General features: G+C 34.7%; 1 protein-coding gene across 1 annotated transcript in view; it reads right to left on the reverse strand.

Moving 5' to 3' along the window:
* LOC145277685 (uncharacterized) overlaps positions 1–14,008 on the reverse strand; it is a 78,188-nt gene extending 64,180 nt beyond the window's left edge. Inside the window, exon 1 of the mRNA XM_080129370.1 lies at positions 13,815–14,008. The gene's annotated coding sequence lies outside the window, so the exon portion shown is untranslated. The remainder of the gene's footprint in view (positions 1–13,814) is intronic.
* Between the last annotated feature and the right edge of the window lie 338 nt (positions 14,009–14,346).

Below are 14,346 nucleotides of genomic sequence, written 5' to 3' on the forward strand. Positions count from 1 at the left end.
AAAAAAAAAAAAAAAAAAAAAAAAAAAAAAAAAAGCAGATATATCAAACTTTGAATTTAACTATAATAAGTATTATGGCATCTGTTCAGTGCTCATTTACCTATAAGTATGGCCAACCACTTATAATTCAGTAACTGTAAATTTTTTTTTCAAAAATAATCAATTATAATAAACAGAACGACTCATAGAAATCTATCTATATTCTTTTTTCATTTTAATATACTTTCATAGAAATGTTTCTGCTATGCCAAAAAAAAAAAAAAAAAAAAAAAAAAAAAAAAAAAAAAAAAAACAACAGACTATTTTCTTTACGTCACAAGTGTCACGCTCATACATGAATTCCACAGCTAATATAACATACTGACCCAACGGGTCACGGGTAATCTAGTGTTTTTTTAATTCTTTGTTTCCTAACGTCATAATTCAGTTTTATCAGTATTAAATTGTATATTGCTTTAAAATTACTTAATTTTACATAGATAATATTTATATTTCATATTGAATAAAGTTCAGTTTCAGTATTAATCGAACGGTGTTCCTTTTTCTTTTTAAAAATGTTTTATTGCTTTTTTTCAAATGGCCCTCATATAGTACTGACAGTTTGACAAATCTTACCTACATTGCCTGCAAGCATTTTTCAGTTAACAGGCCTTCTTACTCTCGGTGACTGTGGTCAAATTCACTTCAATCAGTAAGTGTTTGGTCAGAACAGGGTTGGAGATTTCGTTATGTTTTGCGATGCCTCGGCAGAAGCTTATGGGTTTGTTGCCATGTTGTGCAGAATCATCGGTCAGAATGGGTCTTTGCTAAGGCTAAAGTTGTGCCCAAGAAAACGAAAAGCCTTCCAACCCTTGAACTGATGGCAGTGTATCTTGCCCTGAAATGTTTGCCAGCCATCTTGAACAATTCTTCTAAATTATATGTGGCCAGCAATGCCCAAGTGGTGTTATCTTGGATCCTTTCCCGTTCTATGACAAACAAGAACATTTTTGCAAAAAACAGACTGCAACTGAGTGAAGATTTAGAGAGCGAGTTTGGCCTTACTCCTTACTTCAAATATATCCACACAACCCCAACCCTGCAAACCTAATCACCAGAGGATTGTCATTAATGAAGTTCAAATCGAATTTGGAGTTTTGATGCCATGGATCTGCCTGGTTACATGGCGTGGGAGAACCTTGGCCGACTCAGAATTTACTTTGTCTTAGCAGTCTCCAATTCTCTCTCCTCTGATCTTGAGCACGTAGTACAATGGGGAAAGGAGTGGCTGGTTACTTTTAATGCATCTAAAACCAAGCTTCTCTCTTTACATCATCAACATTCTAATCCACATTTGGCATCAATTGAAATGAATGGCTCTCGTCTTCAGGAGGCCTCAAGTTTTGACAAGCTTCTGGGCTTGACCATTACTCCTGATCTTAAATGGAACACGTACATAAAATCTCTTGCCAAGGCCGCTGGAAAAATGGTGGGATCTTTCTATCGATCCGGTAAATATCTCACTGCTGATGCTATTCTCTATCTATATAAGAGCCAGGTATGTCTAAGGATGGAATACTGTTGCCACATCTGGGCAGGAGCTGCTAGAAAGGACTTGTCCTGCCTTGATAGAGTTCAAAATAGACTTCGTAGCCTCGTAGGAGATGTCCTTTTCTCCTCCTTGCAACCTCTATCTCACAGAAGAGATGTTGCGAGTTTGTCTCTGATGTATCGTTATTTTCATGGAAAGTGTTCGACTGAGCTTCAATCTATGGTTCCCCCTCGCCAAACTTTCACAAGAAACACTCGTCTAGCTGTAAACACTATCAATAATTCCCCCCACTCTTTATCTATGCCTAAACCTAAACGTAGATTCCATGAACAAAGCTTCTTTCTTAGAACTGCACGCCTGTGGAATTGTCTTCCGTTTTCCTGCTTTCCGGCTGACTACAATATGGTTGTGTTCAAGTCTAAAGTAAATAAGTTCTTGATGAGCCGTTCCATATAAGTTATCAAATTTACCAAATTTTCATTACTAATGATTACTATATTGTCCAATTTCTACTGTACACTCTTTAACCCTTATCCTTGAGTGGCCTCTGGGCCTTGATAATGTGGTGATGCCTATGTAAAAAAAAAAAAAAAAAAAAAAAAGTCACAGTCAACACTTGTGCACAAGTCTGTGAATGTATCCATAGTTTTAGAGGAGGACTATCCCTCTATCATCACTTTGGAAAGATTTTCTGAATTTACATGTCTATTGAGGATAATCACCCTGGTAATTAAATTTGTTGATAGACTGCAGGGTCTTGATGAGGATGGTGAAAGGAAAGCCTCCATCTATTTAATGAAGGTTGTACAGTGCCAGACTTTTATGGAGGAGCTTCAGTTTCTACAGGATCCCTTTGGGAAATCTTTACCTTGTTTGGTCCAGGATCTTGATCTGTTCCTTGATCAGGATGGATTGATACACTCCTATGGCTGAATTAATAGTTCCCCCCCCCCTCCATCTGGAGTACGGGGTTAAAAACCCAATTTTGCTTGGCAAAAACCATTACATTTCACGACTGATCATTATGGATTGCCACTCAAAGTGTTCTCACTTGGGAATTGGATCTACTCTGAATGAATTGAGAGATTGTGGCTGTTGGATTCTCCAAGGAAGACAGGCCGTCAGGAAGGTTCTGGCATCCTGCGCCTTATGCAGGAGATTCAATGCCAGACCTGTATTACCTCCCAATGTTTCCAGTTATTATATTACAAAACTGAGCGTATGGAAGCAAGAAAGTAACAAATGAAAAGGTTGAGTTTAAATGTTTTATTTAAAGTTTAAACAATCGTGAAACAAACCATCTGGTGTGTCAGGATAATTTGGTCGGGGCATTGGTAGGAATGCTGGTCAGGTGTTGATATGAACTCTGCGACGATCTAAGTTATTGTCAGGTTGGAGGGGGGGACGATGGTAGGAACGTGGCTTAGCATTCTAGTGTCTGGGATACAGGTGCGGCGATGTAGGAGTAATCCTAATAGCAGGTGTCGCTGTGGAGAGTTGGTGATAGTAGCTCCGACTATTGGTGGGCAAAGTTCACTGGCTGGTGAGCTGTGGTGACCTGGTGGCAGCAAGGTGGAGGGGGGGGGGTGATCTTCAAGGCTTGCTATCCAGTATCACGAGTGAGATAGTGATGGCGGCTGTGGCGCAGTAATCTCAGTAGCTGGTGTCACTGGCAAAGGGTTAACTGCTGCTGGCTGCTGACGGAGCAAGATTCATGGCAGGGGTTGATCTTCTTGCTTGTCGAAAAGGCTGTCATTTTTTTTTTTTACTTGCAATGCGTACGTAGTAGTAGACAAAAGATGGATTTTATCATTGTCAGCGTTTTTGTGTTTTAATGTGTTGTAGGGAGTCGTCTGTTTGGTGTTTCTATACATGTGTTATATTGATTTAAAGCTAAGAAAATTGTGAATGTGTTCTAGTAAGTGTTGTACTGTTGCAGTGTCTCCTGAAATGATTATTTGTGTTTATATGCTGGCGGAGTTGCGTCTGCTGTAATGTTTGTGCCTTGTATTTTGATTTTTCTTTTGATGTACAGCTTCCTCTGGCGGTTTTCTTTGTTGAAGTGAGGTGCGAGTTATTCCGTTGATGTGTGTACTTAAAATAATGGGCTTTGATGTTGTCGTGTGTGTTTTGTGTGTTCGTTTGCATTGTATCAGTGAATGGACTTTGTCTTAGCGTCGCCATTATTATCACTGTTGTTGCTCCTGCTGGTTTCTGGTTTATTTATGTAAATGTGGAGGGATATGCGATGTAACAGTCTCCCTCCTTCACGTGTGGAATTTGAGGTCCCCTTTAAGAATACGGGGATGAACTTCACAGGACACTTTTGGATTAAAGAAGGAAATTCACAAAAAAGATGTATTTACTCCTCTTCACCTGCCTAAGTGTCTGAGCTGTGCATATGGAGGTAATGCCTGATATGAGCATTTTGTCCTCCTTTCAGGCATTGGTTCGCTTTACAAACCTGTTTAGGGTCCCTTCTAACTTGTATTGGGATAATGCCAAAACATTTCTGGGCAGTGGCAAATTGTTCAGTTGTCTATCAGTATACCATGAGTATCAAGAAAAATTTGGTTCTTGCCATCTCAAACTCAAAACTATTCCACTCTTTTCTCCATGGTTTGGAGGAGCTGGAGAGAGATGCATCCAGACGATAAAGACTTGCCGCTGCAAGATTATTGGCAGAAGCAGTGTGAACTACTTTTCTCTCCTATCATTTCTGATATTGGGAGGGCAGTAAACAATTGCCCCTTAACTTACCATGAAGCAGTGGACAGAGAATTGGCGGCCATTACTCCCAATGTTTTTGAGGCCCAATAAAACCCCCAGATTTCTATTGCACTTGGTGATACTTTATCTTCTGTTCCTCCAAGTCGGAAAAAGTTGATAGTATCCATGGAGCAGAGAAATACATGATTGCAAGAGTTCCAGCATGTTCAGTACCAAGAATATCTCCTCAGTTTCAGAGAAAAGTCTTGTGTACGCTCCCAAGTGCCATTTAGAAATTGACTCAAAATCGATGATGTGGTTATGGTGAAAAGCCGTCTCAAACCTAGACCCTTTTGGATACTGGGAACTGTGGTAGAATTGTTTAAGGGAGATGATGGTGTTGTCAGATCTGCACGAATCAAACAGTGTGATGGTCCTATACGAGTACATTCTCTTAAACATCTTTATCCATTGGAATTGTCCATCTCACCTAATATCGAGAGAGAAACTGAAATGGTTACCCCCGTTACTCCTGAGTCATATTGATGACACTATCGGCCTTTACCCTCTGAAAATGAGAATGAAGTTTGGCTCTGTCCGGCATGCAACGCGCCCCAAGGAGATCAAAATATGATTGCCTGCGACCTATGCAATGAGTGGTACCACTTTAATTGTGTGGGAATGGCAGTCTCCACCTGAGAGGCAGAAGTGATACTGTCCTGAATGTGCCTCTTGAAGAAGACGTCAAGGAATGCCCAGCTTACTTCCCGCATAAATATGTTGGTCTTGGATAAGACCTCAAACTACATCCGACAGTGGAGTTTACCTAAGGGACAGAATGAGGATACCTCAAACCACTGTTGCCTCCAGATGGCCTCTGACACCTGTTCATCTCCTGCCATGGTTACCATGAAATCTTACTCAGTAGTTTCCCTTATTTCTCTCAGATTTTTTTTTGTTCATTTTTGTTTCTTGGGAGAGTATGAGAAAAATAAGTTAAACAACTCACTGGACTTAAGGAGGTTGGAGACTGGAGGAGGGTTGGGTTGGTTATGGACTGAACAAACCTAGTGACGTTTTGATTTTTACATATATCTGCTGCTGTTTCTGCTGATGGAAATGATTGCATATGTATGACAGTTACTTGTTATTTAAAGGATTGTTTCCATTGGGCAGGATGTTTAGATGACAGATACTTCAAGCGAACATTATTTTGTTACCGATACTAGAATACAGATGCACAGGTCTTGTGTTTCTTGACTCCTAACAGAGCTGGGGGTCGTGATCTTGGAAAATTTCTCAACCGTTATACCAGGGCCAAGTCGTAAAGTAAAAAAAAAAAATAATAAAAAATAACTTTCCATGCACAAACAAAATTATATATATATATATATTTCCAACTAATTCAAAGAAACAAAACTTTTATTACCTACACCCCTTCCCCCCAAAAAATAATGGAAAAAAAGCAATCGCAGTAAAAAACTATAATCCAGTGGTTTCCGTCATTCGTGGGGCATTGCCGAGCGAGACTCCCAGAAAAATGGGCACTAAGTGCAGAAGTACCTATGAATTTATTGCGGTAGGTTGCTTGTTTTATTTTATATATATATATATATTTTTTTTTATTCTTCGTTTGCTTGGTGTTATCCAGCAGTTTTTGTCATTTGCCAAGCAATACTCATGGAAAAACGGGATTTAAACTGCAAAAGTTTAAAAATTAATTTTAATCCCACAGGTTAGGGGTGATGTTGACTTTATTAATCCGCAAGATGGCGAACGGATGGAAAAAGTGGAAGGGAACGCAAATTTTACTTACTGAATTCATTTCAGTAAGTAAAATTTGCGTTCCCTTCCACTTTTTCCATCCGTTCGCCATCTTGCGGATTAATAAAGTCAACATCACCCCTAACCTGTGAGTCAACTGTACAAAAAAAACAAAAAAAATCTCAACTGCTGATGATTAAAACTTTTTTTTTCAACTAGACTGTCATTTCACATAACATTTTAATAAGGAAACAACAAATACACAAAAATTTTTACCAAAGGTAAGCTAATTACATTGGGTATCCTTTACAACCCCTCGAAGCTTACGCAATCACTTGGTAATCATTTTACACTCGGAATAATTTTTTTCCCCACATAACATTATTTTAGCATGGTTCAATAAGTGCATAAATACCAATATATTTTATAATAATTATTAATAATTAAACAATTAAATTCTTTAAGAATAATTATGTCATTTTCAATAGCCAATCAAATGACATTCTTACAGGCAGTGTACCTCAAAATATGTCCCCGTAAATTCCTCATATTTTGGTTTATCTAAACTGCAAGAGAAAAAAAAAAAAAAAAAAAAAAAAATTGTTATCAGTAATCGAGATTTTTTTTCTTGCTAGATTGTACAGTCGACTCACTAATTTAGTTTCACTAAAATTTGCGTTCTGTTCCACTTTTTCCATCCGTTCATTGCCAGGTTGGGTTAGATACAGGTTTGTAATTTTATTTGGTACTACTACAGTTTATCGCCAAAAATGGAGATGACATTTTTTCGGTCACCTGCCGTCAAAATAAAAGGGAGAAATCAGTATTTTAAACTATGACCGAAGCAAGAAATAAATAACAAAAAAGTTAAACTAGATAATGTAAGAAATTATTTCTCACATCCCAATTTCCTCCCAGCAGAAGCAAAAGAATCCACAAATACAAAAGCCATACTTTTTCAAACTCAAAATTTATTCACAAGTAACAGCAATGAAAGTTTATTGGTTCTGGTATTGTCCTTTTGCAAAACGGTGGCCTGGAGCCAGTAATATGAATTCTATTGTTGGAATGTTAGTTCTTTGTTCCTTGAAAGGATCCATGAATGTTCATGGTGAACTCGGCGGGAATGTTGGCGCCTATAATTAGGCATAATGTGAGTCACTTGAGACTCTAGATGAACTGAGATAAGATCCAATATTTGGTAAATAAACATGGAGAACTGTTCATGAATGTCATCCATCATTTGGATAGATTCAGCAGTATAAAGTTGTCTCTGCTTGTAGAGATGTGGTCCCTCGTTCACCAACTGTTTGGTGATACAACATGAAGGAATTGTCTTAGTTCCCATCAGTGTGAGCTGCTGGGATTTGAGTCCATCCTGATACCAAGTTCTGCGTGGACTGAAAAGTAAAAAGCATGATACAAAAAGCGTGCCAAGTGAATCACCTGACACATTCAAATTTAACCAATGACGGTCGACCACTAAACTGCGTGGGTGGCTGAACAAAAAGGAAGATCGCGACTGTATATGGAATTTCTCACAATAATGATTACAGTACTTGTGCATAATTTGAACCATAACTCAACGTCCAATCAGCGTTGCTCGGAACACGATATTAACCGCCGAGCTTCGGCGATTATGAAAGCGTGACAAATGCTGCTGCTAAAAAAAAAAAAAAAAAAAATGAAGGAAACATAAACATAATTTTAACAAAAGAAATAAAACAAGAAACAACGATCTACCTTAACAAGTTATTTTGTTTTATTTTTTGTAACATAAGTTTTTTTTACTGTAATTTGTTTTTTTTTGTTTTTTTTGTGCAACAAAAAAGTTCCAAACAAAACAGATAAGCAAAGTTTGTTTTTAAGTTTTTATGTAACAATTAAAGAAACATTTTTTTTTCAAGAAAAAGTCAGTAATAATGGTTCTTAACATGGGGAGGTTGGAGAGGGGTGTCTATTCCGAAAGCCCTTCTTAAGATAGGCCGGTTGGGGGCGCATTGCGCGTGCGTGCATCTCCATCCACATCCATTTTTCTCAGATCTTTTGGCAATGATGCACTTCTCGCCACTGGAAACGCATTTTTTTTTTTTCTTGACAATATGAAACCGCTTATTCCAGTGTCATCAAATAGTTTTCCAAACTCGAGATATTCATATTTTTTTTGTTTGATTACACATTTTTCAAAAAAGGGCTGTTACAGGTGTGTTGCTGATATTAAAAAAAAAAAAAAATTACTGAATATTTTTTTTTTTTAATGAATTTAATGATTTTTATTTTCTTCCAATTTTTGTTTCGAAAAGTTTGTCTGCTACTTTGCAGTGCATTGATTGGCTGATCGACATCTTACGTCACATTACAATCAAACCCGAATGTATGGCGTCATGTTCCAAACAAAACCGATTGGACGCGGAGTTACGTCTGCTTCAAATTATGCACAAGTACTAGGTACGGACAAAAATAGGGGGACCTAGTTTTGAAAGCCGATTTATATTTTTGATTGCATTTGAAAGATTAGAGACTAAAGTTAATTTCCTAAAGGAAAAAAATATTTGTACATGTGAAAAAAAAAAAAAAGTTATGAAAAATGTTTTCACGGCGAGCTAACCAATTCAGCTAAATTTTGAAATTAAATAAATTCATTGTAAAAATACTTTAAAAGATAAATATTAGTTTTCTGGGTCTATTGCAAAGATAATTAGTAAATTTCTAAGATATTGAATAAAAAAAACACCTTGTTTATACAAAATACAGCTTAATAGCCCTCAAAAACAACTAATTATGCCGTTCGGCAAAACATAACCGATAAAAGTTTGTAAACACGAATACACAGAAGCGCAAAATTTCAGCCAATCGAAACGCTGTTTCAAAATGAAGTAATAATAGTAAAAAGGAGGTAGGGGTGTCAGATTATTTTTTTCCCCCCAGACATTTCATTTTTTAATTTAATTACTTTTTATGTTCCTGTTTTTAAATTAATTTTTTATTTAATTATTGTTCGAGATTATATAAAAATTATGTCACGCTGAAAGTTTCACATTCTTGCAAGCAAGGAAAATATTAAAATCTTGCATATAAAAATTATGCAAAATCTGTAATTAAAAAAAAAAAGTAGAAATATTTTTGCTATTATAATTTTTTTGCGTGAAAATATTAAATAAACAATGCTTAATTCAATGGTAATATCGATAGTTCGAGAAATTAATTTTTCTTCAAGTTATATTGAATTCATTAATACGGACTTTAGGGGATTTTTTCATAATGTTGCCTTAAAAATTATTTTATTTTATTGTTACAAATTATAATGCTTTATTTATATAAAAAAAGCAAAAATAAATTCTTGCGTTTTTATTTACTACTGAAAAACAATAACTTTAGTAAAAGTATTTTTGTTTAAACAAAATAATACATTTCCACTCAGATTTAAATAAGAAATAATTATTTCATTATATTCTGCGATCATTATTTGATAGATACTGAAAATTTCATTAAAATTGGTTAGTTTCCTGATTTTTGGTGAATTTTTAAGTAAAGGGAGATGTCAAAATGTTTATACATTTTGAGTATCGGCATTCATTTTGCCCATAACTAACAGGTACCATGTAATGATTATTTCCAGAAAGAACTTTGAGGTTTGGGGAGTTTTATTCCGAAAGCCGTTCTTGACATGGGGAGGTTGGAGATGTTTGTACTACGTTGGGCACATAGTAATTAGTTCTTTCGGTGCAAAAATAATATCGCTTTATATATGTTTAAAAAAAAAAAAAAAAAAAAAGGTTAATGTCAAATTTCTTTCCAACTCACCCAAAAAACTTTAAAATGACGACTTTTAAAGGTTTTTGGTGGTGCTGAAAACGAATATCACATTTAAATTTGGGGCAGATAAGTAGTTTTCATGATATGAAGAAATTACATTTTCAAAAAGGGATCACTCTTATATAAATTTAATGTAAAATGAGCACCCACTTTCTGGCCACCTAGTACTTTCTTCATATCAAAACAAATTTTACTGTGATATTTGTTTTCAGCACCCCCAAAAACCGGCATTATTTTTTTTACTAAGAGATTCGTTCATTTTTTTCATCTCATAATTTAGGACGCTAATTATGCTGCCAGTAAGTTTACAAAAACATACTTTTGTTTTTCGTTCTGTTTTCATTATAGAACTTGTATAGTTATTAACAGGTGCTTCTACAGTTTAACACCACTCGCCCCCCCTAATGTAAACAGAATCTGCTCGGTTAATGTCACCACATTACTTACGGAAAAACGGTTAATCAAACTACAGAAGCATCTGTTAAAACCTATAAAAATGTGCAATAAATAATAAACTAGACAAAATACTGTTAGAAATTCGCTCAATATATGTTACCGTGACATAACTTGACATATATTCGGCGGGTTTTTAATAGTATTTTATCTAGTTTATTATTCATAACACCTTCTCCCGAACTTACCATGTTAAAGAGAGAGAGTCGGCCGCCATTTTGAATTTTCCAATACATCGGTAAACACTGTATGCTTTTCGAGCTGAATAAACATGTTAAATTGAATAAAAACATGAAAATTATATCCAGTTTGGTAGAAAAGTAATTTATCTTGCCTTTGATAACATTTATTTGTTATATATTTGTTTTTTGACAACTTTTTCGAATCTATGTGTACAGTAATACAAACCCAAAATGTTTTATTTATATTTAATTTTTTTATATGTTCTGATAATTTAATATTTCTATTAATATTGTTTATCATTAAATAAAGGTATTCATTGTTTAACTTTATTTACATTTTTTTTATGGTAACGTAACGGTGGCTACAGGAATTTAGTTTGAGATTATTTTTTCCACCTAAACTCCAGTCTTGCCAGAAAGTAGGTGCTTATTTTACATGAAATTTATATAGGAAAGTGATCCCCCACTTTTGAAAAAAGTTTAACGTAAAGTGAGCACCCACTTTCTGGTCACCTAGTAATTTCTTCATATCATGAAACAAATTTAACTATGATATTCGTTTTCTGCACCCGCCCCCTAAAACCGGCGCTGTTTTTTACTAAGAGATTCATCCATTTTTTTATCGCATAATTTAGGATGCTAATAATGCTGTCAGTAAGCTTACACAAGCAGTTTACAAAAGAATGATCACCCACTTTATGGCCACCACTAGTGTAAAACTTGAATTTACGCCGCTGAAATACACATTTGCCGAATTTTTGTTGGAGCAGCGTCAATGTGTGGGTGCTCAATTTACGTAAAATTCTTCATATCTTGGAAACTACTCATTTGCTGAAATTTTAAACGTTATTTTCGTTTTCAACATCCTCAAAAACTTATGTCTTAATTTTCCAAGAGCATGGAAAGTCGATTGTCTGCCCCTTGCTGATCTTATATTCCAAACATTCCCAATAGGTGTCGCTAGCAGTGTACTGTATCATTCAAAAACAAGATGGCGTGAAGTTTTTCTTCGATAAAATGTCTTATAATATTTGATTTTCTTAACTTTAAAAAACTACTTGATCGATTTACGTAATTTTTGGAATATGACATCTTCATGCAGTGACAAGTACGTACATTATAAAGATTTTTTTCACATTTTTACTGTAAAAAAGATTTGTTGTGGCCCATTTATAGACTTGAACCAAAAATAGCGTGGTACCAAAAATGCATAAGCACGAAATTTTGGTTTAATGTCACAGTAGATATTGTTCTCGGATGCATACGATGAGAGATGGTACCACCCTATTTTTATAGTTTTTTTTTTTTTTTTTTTTTACTTGTAAAGTGAGAGAACACTCACCTCCTCATTAAGAATGGTTTTCAAAATAACGTTATTTTCAGTACGGCACAAAAAATACATGAAAGTACCCAAAATTTTTATTTTATTGGTCAATGTTTTTAATTTTAAATTAGAAAATAAAACACATTTAATCATTTTAAAACTTCAGCTTTCATTATATTTTTTTAATTTGTTTAATAAAGTGGTAAATTTAAATTAAATTTTAATAACATTGATCACATTTTCAATAACTGATTATATTTTAGCCATGTAAAGTTTTTAAAACATGTAAACAAACTTTTGATCGATACCGGTGTGGTGGTGTAGACCTTTAAGAGCCCCTTTTAGTGACGACCTGGTTTGAGGATATTTGTACAACTAAACGGCAAATCTGCCAAAAAAACATACTTTTGTTTTTCGGGTGTTAGTGAAGTGCACTTACTGATCCAGTGATCCAGGCTATTTTTTAAATCGTATTTCCAAGTTTAATTAAAGTTTTATGATGTTTTTTTTAAATTCAATTGTAAGGTTAAAGTAAAGAATAGTTACAAACACCCTCTCCTCCCTATGTTAAGAACGGCTTTTTTTAAATAATAACGTTATTATTTCAGCACGGATCAATAAAAAATGCATTAGTACCGTTTTTCATTCTTTTTTCGTTATAGAACTTGTATAGTTTTTAACAGGTGTTTCTGCAGTTTATATTTCACAAAAATTTTGTTTACATTAAGAGAGGCCGCCACAACACCCCCGACCCTTCACCGCCTCCCCTAATGTAAACAAGATGTCTTGGTACTCATGCAGTCATGCCATGCTATGCACTTATTGATCCGTGCTGAAATAATAACGTTATTATTTAAAAAGCCGTTCTTAACATAGAGAGGGGAGGGTGTTTCTGTACTTTAACCTTACAATTGAATAAAAATAAAAATATATCATAAAACTTTAATTAAACTTGGAAATACGATTTAAAAAATAGCGCGGATCAGTCTTAAATGTAAACGAAAACATACACCCACACACGGGAAAAAAGCACTAATTAAAAAAAAAATATATGCCGTAAAAACAAAAGTATGAAAGCAGTATTAAAGAAAAAGAGAGAGAGAAAAGAAATATGTCGAACAAAAAGTGAGTGCTCATTATACGTTAAATTTATATAGGAAAGTGATCGGAAAACATACAGTGTTTACCGAGGTATAAGAAAATTCAAAATGGCGCCCGAGCACGGTAAGTTTGGGAAAAGGTGTTATAAATAATAAACTAAACAAAATACTGTTAGAAATTCGCTCAATATATGTTACCATGACATAAGTTGACATATATTCGGTGGTTTTTTAATAGTATTTTGTCTAGTTTATTATTTATAACACCTTTTCTCAAACTTACCATGTTAAAGAGAGAGTCGGCCGCCATTTTGAACTTTCCAATACATCGGCAAACACTACATGTTTTTCGAGCTGAATAAACATGTTAAATTGAATAAAAACACAAAAAATATATCCAGTTAGTAGAAAAGTAACTTATCTTGCCTTTGATAACATTTATTTGTTATATATTTGTTTTTTGACAACTTTTTCGAATCTATGTGTACAGTAATACAAACCCGATATTCGTTTTTAGCACCACCGAAAACCTTGACAGGTCGTCATTTTAAAGTATTTTGAGGAGTTGGAAAGAAACTTGACATTGACCAAAAAAAAAAAAAAAAAAAAAAAACATTTTTGCACCAATTCCATGTTTCTTCTGTTTGTTAGGTATTATACGACAGTTTAGTGAAACGCACCAAAACAATTGGCATCGTCTGTATAATGCAGAAGTGCCCAGTAAAAATATTCATATGTATTTAATGTTGATAGATCAGATGAGTATTTTTGCAATAATATACTTCTTATGGTATTTTTAAAAAAATAACAGCGTTTTTCGTTTTTGTACAAATTCAATTCGTTTTACTTTCTCTATTTTCACCTTGAAAATTTAAATCACAGAAGAATGCTGCGTGTTGAATAAATTGATTGAAAATAGGAATACATCCACTTACCGAATTCTTATGATTAGACTGTGATCCACTAAAAACTTAAGAGCATGAAAACATACGCAGAATTCTGGCAGCCTTCCTGGAACCGGAAGTGATCCAAACACCCTCGTTTCTGCCTTTTTTTTTTTTTTTTACTCTCTGGCAAAATAACGCAACTACTGTAAAGCGGCTTGTATACTAAAAATTGCGTCATGCATGCAGTAAGCAGGGTTGCCAATTTAGCGGGTTTCCCGCTAGATCTGGAGAGTTCGTTTAGAATCTAGTGGGTAAAATTTAGATCTAGCGGCTAGCGGTTTTTTCTCTAAAATCTGGAGATTTCGGTTTGAAGAAATTCAAACCGACAAAAAAAAAAAAAAAAAAAACGCAAACAAAATTAATTAGTTTATAAAATATACATAGTTAACACTGGCCAGGTCAAGACAAGGCTAAAAAAAGTTCAGAGTTTTAATATTCAACTGTAAATTTTCTGAAGCGTCATATAGACGTTGCCAAGTAGGTATGAAGTGAACTAGACACCGCCAAAAATGGCCGAAAA

The sequence above is a fragment of the Euprymna scolopes genome, chromosome 1 (assembly GCF_053919585.1).
Source record: "Euprymna scolopes isolate OS-2025 chromosome 1, ASM5391958v1, whole genome shotgun sequence".
Lineage (NCBI taxonomy): Eukaryota > Metazoa > Mollusca > Cephalopoda > Sepiida > Sepiolidae > Euprymna > Euprymna scolopes.